The following is an 8,668-nucleotide window of genomic DNA, read 5'->3' on the forward strand; positions in this document are numbered from 1 at the left end:
CTCCTCTCTCTTAGGATTTAGGATTAGGATTCCTCTTAAAGGAATTATGATTTCTTATTATTTCAACTTATTATTTCAACTTCTTCTCAGGTTCAATATTCCTTTTATATTTTTATTTGTTCTAATGCTTTTATTCGTATCTGACTCATGTTACCAATTTGGCTTATGAATTCTTCGCATTTAGATTTGAATGTTTTATTTAATATAAATTGAGGTATTTTAGATTTGACTTTACTTTGCTTATATGAATGCTTTTAATTTAATTTAGATTTTTTCCTTTTGGCCTTGGTTGATTAATTGGTAACTCTTGAGTTATCAAACTCATCGTGATTGATAATTGTTATTTGTGCTAATTGAATTGAATTCTACTAACTCTAGTCTTTCCTTAGGAGTTGGCTAGAACTTGAGGATCTAACTAATTAGTCCACTTGACTTTCCTTTGCTTTAGTAAAGGTTAACTAAGTGGGATTAAAACTCAATTCTCATCACCATTGATAAGGATAACTAGGATAGGACTTCCAATTTTCATACCTTGCCAGGAGTCTTATTAGATATTAATTTATTAATTCCTGCAATTTACTTTCCTTGCTCAAACCTTTCAAAACCCAAAATTCTACTTTTTCCATAGCTAATAATAAGTCATACCTCCCTGCAATTCCTTGAGAAGACAACCCGATGTTTGAATACTTCGGTTTATAAATTTTATTGGATTTGTTACTTGTGACAACCAAAATTTTTGCACGAAAGGATTCTCTGTTGGTTTAGAAACTATACTTACAATGCGATAATATAATTGTGAATTTCTTTACCGACAGGAAATCCGGTTCGTCAAAATGGTGCCGTTGCCGGGGAATTGCAAACGTGTGCCTTATTATTGGTTATTGTAAATATTTGCTTTTTGCTTATTTATTTGTTTTTATTTTTGTTTTTATTTTTGCTTTTTCGTAAATTAAGAGGTTATTGCTCTTTATTTTAATTGATTTTTTTCGAAAATCACAAAAAAAAAGAAAATTTATCCTTTTCAAAATCTTATCTTATCTTATTTCAAAAATCAAATTTTAAATTTCAATATTTAAATTCAAAAATTCAAAATCCAAATTTAAAATTTTAAATTTAAAATTTTAAAAATCAAATCTTTTCAAAATTTAAATCTTTTTCAAATCTTTATCTTATATTGTTGACTTTTTCAAAATTCAAATATTAAAATTTAAAAAATTCAAATTTTAAAATTTTCAAATTTCAAATTTCAAAATTTAAAATTCAAAATTTAAATTTCAATAACCTTTTAATTTAAATTTTTTTTTATTTTTAATTTTTATGAGCTACTATGAATTATCACCCCTTTGGCTATGAGTTTGGTTATAATCATGTTACAATAAGAGGGGATTACAATGGAAGCTTGGGTCATGGATGGGACAATCAAAGATGGGAGGAGCCACAAGGATTTGATCAACCCTCTTGGCAACAACCACCTCCAAGGCACTATCAACAACCATTCCATGATGCGCACCAAGACAATGGTTATGGTGGACCTCTTCGTGACAATCAACACCCACCACAAAATACCTATGAACCTCCTCCTCCACGTAATTTTGAACCACCATACCCACAAGCCCCTTACCACCAAACACCACCATACGACCCTAACCTATATCCACCACACCAACCACCATATGAACCACACCCAGAACCACCACCTCAATATTCACCATCTCCATATCCTTATCAAGAAGAACCACCTTCTTATTATGAACCCTTTCTCCAAAATAATGAACCCTCATATCTACCCCAATCTCCAATGGATGACATCCTTCGTGGTCTTCTTCAAGGGCAAGCGAAGATGAAAAGGAGTGTACTGGAACTCGCGACTGCCTTAATCGAGGTAGTAAATAAATTAGCTTCTCGACATCTGGACACTCAAGAAACTCCCATGGCTTCATGTGGAGAATCTACTGAAGAATGCAGCATGAAGGAGAAGCTAGAAACTCCGGTGGACAATGAATAATATGACTTTATATTAGAACAATTGGAGGAAGCCGTAATCGTTAAAGAGGAAGATGTGGTCGAAGACTTAGGAAATGCGGAACCTCTATGGGAAAGCTCAGTCATAGAACCCCCTTTCTAAGGAGTTTGAATTTGTTGTTGAGGAGGGTGTACAACCTCCAAGGCATACCCTGGTTGAAGACTTGGAAGAGGTTGATCAAGGGAAGGAGATTCAAGAAAAAGAGGCACAACCTCCCATGCCCTTGGTGAGCAATGAAGAAGAGATTGAATTGGAAGAAAGCTACCAAGAGGAAGAGGTTAAAATTGAAGAAGCTTGCAAAGAGGTGGAAGATGTCAAAGAAGAGCACAAGGAAGTGGAGCTTGCAAATTCATTAGAGACACCTCCCCCAAGGCCATTACCGTCCAACACAACATTCAAGTGGGTAAAATTCATATCCCTTAGTTTTCTAATTCCACTAGAATATGGGCTACTGGAGACGGATGGTCAACTTAGAGCTCTTTGTGGCATTAAGAGTAAGAGGAAGATGGTTAGTGGTTGGAGTTGTCAAGCAAGGTTCAACATGGTTGTGTGCTTGATGAGCGGATAATTTATACGCTTTTTGGCATTGTTTTTAGTATGTTTTTAGTAGAATCTAGTTACTTTTAGGGATATTTTCATTAGTTTTTATGTTAAATTCACATTTCTGGACTTTACTATGATTTTGTGTATTTTTCTATGATTTCAGGTATTTTTTGGCTGAAATTGAGGGACTTGAGCAAAAATCAGATTTAGAGGTTGAAAAAGGACTGCTGATGCTGTTGGATTCTGACCTCCCTGCACTCAAAGTGGATTTTCTGGAGCTATAGAACTCAAAATGGCGCGCTTCTAATTGCGTTGGAAAGTCGACATCCAGGGCTTTCCAGCAATATATAATAGTCCATACTTTGGCCAAGTTTAGACGACGTAAAAGGGCTTTGAACACCAGTTCTACGCTGCTGTCTGGAGTTAAACGCCAGAAACATGTCACAAACTAGAGTTGAACGCCAGAAATACGTTATAACCTGGCGTTCAACTCCAGAAAGAGCCTCTGCATATGTAACATTCAAGCTCAGCCCAAGCACACACTAAGTGGGCCCCGGAAGTGGATTTATGCATCAATTACTTACTTCTATAAACCCTAGTAACTAGTTTAGTATAAATAGGACTTCTTACTATTGTGCTTCATACCAACAATCTCCGTGGGATCGACCCTTACTCACGTAAGGTTTATTACTTGGATGACCCAGTGCACTTGCTGGTTAGTTGTATCGAAGTTGTGAATGAAACACGATTTATTAAGACGTGCGTACAGAGTTTCTGGCGCCGTTGTCTGAGATCACAATTTCGTGCACCAAGTTTTTGGCGCCGTTGCCGGGGATTGTTCGAGTTTGGACAACTGAAGGTTCATCTTGTTGCTCAGATTAGGTAATTTTCTTTTGTTTTATTTTCAAAAATTTTTCAAAAAAAATATTTCAAAAATTTCTCCCTTGTTTTCGAAAAAAAAAATTTTAAAATAAAAATGTTTTCAAAAATATATTTTTTTTCAGAATTTTTAAGAATGAATTCTAGTGTTTCATAAAGTATGTTGAAGCCTTGCTGGTTGTAAAGCCATGTCTAATTCTTTTGGATAGGGAATGTCAGGCGTGTCATGTTTGAGTTACATACTAAAGCTTGGTTGGCTATTAAGCCATGCCTGACCGTTTGATTGGAGCTTTAGACTAAAGAGCATAAGATTCCTGGAATTCATATTAAAAATTTTGGAATCCTTATTTTTCTTTTTCAAAATAATTTTCGAAAAAATTAAAAGAAAATACAAAAAAAAATTCATAAAATCATAAAAATAAAAAAAATATTTCATGTTTCTTGTTTGAGTCTTGAGTCAAGTTGAAAGTTTGGTGTCAATTGCATATTCATCTTGCATTTTTCGAAAAATTCATGCATTCATAGTGTTCTTCATGATCTTCAAGTTGTTCTTGGTAAGTCTTCTTGTTTGATCTTGATGTTTTCATGTTTTGTGTCTTTTCTTGTTTTTCATATGCATTCTTGCATTCATAGTGTCTATACATGAAAAATTTTTAAGTTTGGTGTCTTGCATGTTTTCTTTGCATTAAAAATTTTTCAAAAATAAGTTCTTGATGTTCATCATGATCTTCAAAGTGTTCTTGGTATTCATCTTGGCATTCATAGCATTCTTGCATGCACTCATTGTTTTGATCCAAAAATCTTCATGCATTGCATCATTTTCATGTTTTTCTCTCTCATCATAAAAATTCAAAAATAAAAAAAATATCTTTCCCTTTTTCACTCATGAATTTTGAAAAATTGAGTTGACTTTTTCAAAAATTTTTAAAATCCAGTTGTTTTTATGAGTCAAATCAAATTTTCAATTTAAAAATCTTATCTTTCTCAAAATCTATTTCAAAAATCAAATCTTTTTCATTTTTCTTAGTTATTTTCGAAAATTTTAAAAATATTTTTCAAAAATATTTTTCTTATCTTTATCTCATAATTTTCGAAAATAACATCATCAATTAATGTTTTGATTCGAAAATTTCAAGTTTGTTACTTACTTGTTAAGAAAGATTCAAACTTTAAGTTCTAGAATCATATTTTGTGATTTCTTGTGAATCAAGTCATTAATTGTGATTTTAAAAATCAAATCTTTTTCAAAACTAATTTCAATCATATCTTTTCAAAAATATCTTCTTATCTTATCTTTTTTTTTCAAAAATTTGATTTTAAAATATCTTTTCTAACTTCTTATCTTCTTATCTTTTCAAAATTGATTTTCAAATTTGTTTCAACTAACTTTTTGTTTGTTTCTTATCTTTTTCAAAACTACCTAACTAACTCCCTCTCTCTCTAATTTTCGAAAATATCTCCCTCTTTTTCAAAAAATTCTTTTTAATTAACTAATTATTTCAAATTTTTATTTTAATTGTCGAAAATCACTAACCAATTTTTCAAAAATTATTTTCGAAAATCCTCTCACCTCTCATCTTCTTCTATTTTCTCTTCCTCACTCACCAAAAATTCGAACCCCCCTCTCTCTCTGAGTTCAGATTTTCTCTTCTTCTTTTCCTCTACTCACACAGAGACCTCTATACTGTGGTAAAAAGGATCCCTATTATTATTATTTTTCTGTTCCCTCTTTTTCATATGAGCAGGAGCAAAGACAGGAATATTCTTGTTGAAGCAGATCCAGAACCTGAAAGGACTCTGAAGAGGAAACTAAGAGAAGCTAAATTAAAACAATCCAGCAAGCACCTTTCAGAAATTTTTGAACAGGAAGAGGAGATGGCAGCCGAAAATAATAATAATATTCATGATCATGTGGAGTCACAAAATAAATATAAAAATTGAAAACAGAATCAAAAACAGCAGAAGAAAAATCACACCCTGGAGGAGGATCTCACTGGCGTTTAAACGCCAATAAGAAGCATTTGGCTGGCGTTCAACGCCAGAACAGAGCATGGTTCTGGCGCTGAACATCCAAAATGGGCAGCATCTGGGCGTTTGAACACCAGAATTACACCCTGGAGAAGAGCTGGCACTGAACGCCCAGAACAAGCATGGTTCTGGCGTTCAACGCCAGAAATGGGCAACAAATGGGCGTTCAACGCCAAGAATAAGCACCAATCTGGCGCTGAACGCCCAGAGTTGTGTGCAAGGGCATTTTGCATGCCCAATTTGGTGCAAGGTTGTAAATCCTTGAACTCCTCAGGATCTGTAGACCCCACAGGATCACCTCAGGATCTGTGGACCCCATAGGATCCCCACCTACCTCTACTCACTTCTTCTCACCCCTCTTTCACACAATCCCATAAACACTCTTCCCCAAAACTCTTCACCAATCACCTCAATCTCTCTTCCCTATCACCACTTCACCACTCACATCCATCCACTCTTCCCCATAAACCTACCTCATAAACTCCACCTACCTTCAAAATTCAAAATCAATTTCCCACCCAAACCCCCCCTATATGGCTGAACCTTACCCCCCCTCCCTTCCCTATATATAGCCCTCCATTCTTCCTCATTTTCACACAACACAACCCTCTCTTCCCCTTCTTGGCCGAAACACATCCCTCCTCTCCTCCATATTTTCTTCTTCTTCTTCATCTATTCTTTCTTCTCTTGCTCGAGGGCGAGAAAAATTCTAAGTTTGGTGTGGTAAAAGCATATCTTTTTTGTTTTTCCATTACCATTGATGGCACCTAAGACCGGAGAATCCTCTAGAAAAGGGAAAGGGAAGACAAAAGCTTCCACCTCCGAGTCATAGGAGATGGAAAGGTTCATCTCCAAAGCCCATCAAGACCACTTCTATGATGTTGTGGCCAAGAAGAAGGTGATTCCCGAGGTCCCTTTCAAGCTCAAGAAGAATGAGTATCTGGAGATCCGACATGAAATCCAAAGAAGAGGATGGGAAGTTCTAACAAAACCCATCCAACAAGTCGGCATCCTAATGGTTCAAGAGTTCTATGCCAATGCATGGATCACTAGGAACCATGATCAAAGTAAGAACCCGAATCCAAAGAATTATCTCACCATGGTTCGGGGGAAATACTTAGATTGTAGTCCGGAGAATGTGAGGTTGGCGTTCAACTTGCCTATGATGCAAGGAGATGCACGCCCCTACACTAGAAGGGTCAACTTTAATCAAAGGTTGGACCAAGTCCTCATGGACATATGTGTGGAAGGAGCTCAATGGAAGATTGACTCCAAAGGCAAGCCGGTTCAACTAAGAAGACTGGACCTCAAACCTGTAGTTGGAGTTCATCCAACGCTCCATCATCCCCACTAGCAACCGATCTGAAGTTACTGTAGATCGGGCCATCATGATTCATAGCATCATGATTGGAGAGGAAGTAGAAGTTCATGAAGTCATCTCCCTTGAACTCTACAAAATAGCCGAAAAGCCCTCTCCTTGGGCAAGGCTAGCTTTTCCTCATCTTATATGCCATCTATGTTACTCAGTTGGAGCTTTCATAGAAGGAGACATTCCCATTGAGGAAGAGAAGCCCATCACTAAGAAAAGGATGGAGCAAGCAAGTGAGCCCATTCATGGAGCTCAAGAGGCGCATGAAGCTCATCACCATGAGATCCCGGAGATGCCTCAAATGCATTTTCCTCCACAAAACTATTGGGAGCAAATCAACACCTCCCTAGAGTAGTTAGTAACTATGTCTTAAAGTTATAAATGTCCTATGAATCCATCACCTCTCTTAAATGAAAAATGTTTTAATTCAAAAGAACAAGAAGTACATGAGTTTCAAATTTATCATTGAACTTAGTTTAATTATATTGATGTGGTGACAATGCTTCTTATTTTCTAAATGAATGCTTGAACAGTGCATATGTCTTTTGAAGTTGTTGTTTAAGAATGTTAAATATGTTGGCTCTTGAAAGAATGATGATAAGGAGACATGTTATTTGATAATCTAAAAAATCATAAAAATGATTCTTGAAGCAAGAAAAAGCAGCAAAGAACAAAGCTTGCAGAAAAAAAATAGCGAAAAAAATAGAAAGAAAAAAAAAAAGAGAAAAAGCAAGCAGAAAAAGCCAAAAGCTCTTAAAACCAAGAGGCAAGAGCAAAAAGCCAATAACCCTTAAAACCAAAAAGCAAGGGTAAATAAAAAGGATCCCAAGGCTTTGAGCATCAGTGGATAGGAGGGCCTAAAGGAATAAAATCCTGGCCTAAGCGGCTAAACCAAGCTGTCCCTAACCATGTGCTTGTGGCGTGAAGGTGTCAAGTGAAAACTTGAGACTGAGCGGTTAAAGTCAAGGTCCAAAGCAAAAACAGAGTGTGCTTAAGAACCCTGGACACCTCTAATTGGGGACTTTAGCAAAGTTGAGTCACAATCTGAAAAGGTTCACCCAATTATGTGTCTGTGGCATTTATGTATCCGGTGGTAATACTGGAAAACAAAGTGCTTAGGGCCACGGCCAAGACTCATAAAATAGTTGTGTTCAAGAATCATCGCACTGAACTAGGAGAATCAATAACACTATCTGAACTCTGAGTTCCTAAAGATGCCAATCATTCTGAACTTCAATGGATAAAGTGAGATGCCAAAACTATTCAAGAGGCAAAAAGCTACAAGTCCCGCTCATCTGATTGGAGCTATGTTTCATTGATAGTTTGGAATTTATAGTATATTCTCTTCTTTTTATCCTATTTGATTTTCAGTTGCTTGGGGACAAGCAACAATTTAAGTTTGGTGTTGTGATGAGTGGATAATTTATACGCTTTTTGGCTTTGTTTTTAGTATGTTTTTAGAAGAATCTAGTTACTTTTAGGGATGTTTTCATTAGTTTTTATGTTAAATTCATATTTCTGGACTTTACTATGAGTTTGTCTGTTTTTCTGTGATTTCAGGTATTTTCTGGCTGAAATTGAGGGACTTGAGCAAAAATCAGATTCAGAGGTTGAAGAAGGACTGCTGATGCTGTTGGATTCTGACCTCCCTGCACTCAAAGTGGAATTTGTGGAGCTATAGAACTGAAAATGACGCGCTTCTAATTGCGTTGGAAACTAGACATCCAGGGCTTTCCAGCAATATATAATAGTCTATACTTTGGCCAAGTTTAGATGACATAAAAGGGCGTTGAACGCCTGTTCTACGCTGCTGTCTGGAGTTAAAC

The sequence above is a fragment of the Arachis ipaensis genome, chromosome B10, assembly GCF_000816755.2.
Source record: "Arachis ipaensis cultivar K30076 chromosome B10, Araip1.1, whole genome shotgun sequence".
Classification (NCBI taxonomy): Eukaryota; Viridiplantae; Streptophyta; class Magnoliopsida; order Fabales; family Fabaceae; genus Arachis; species Arachis ipaensis.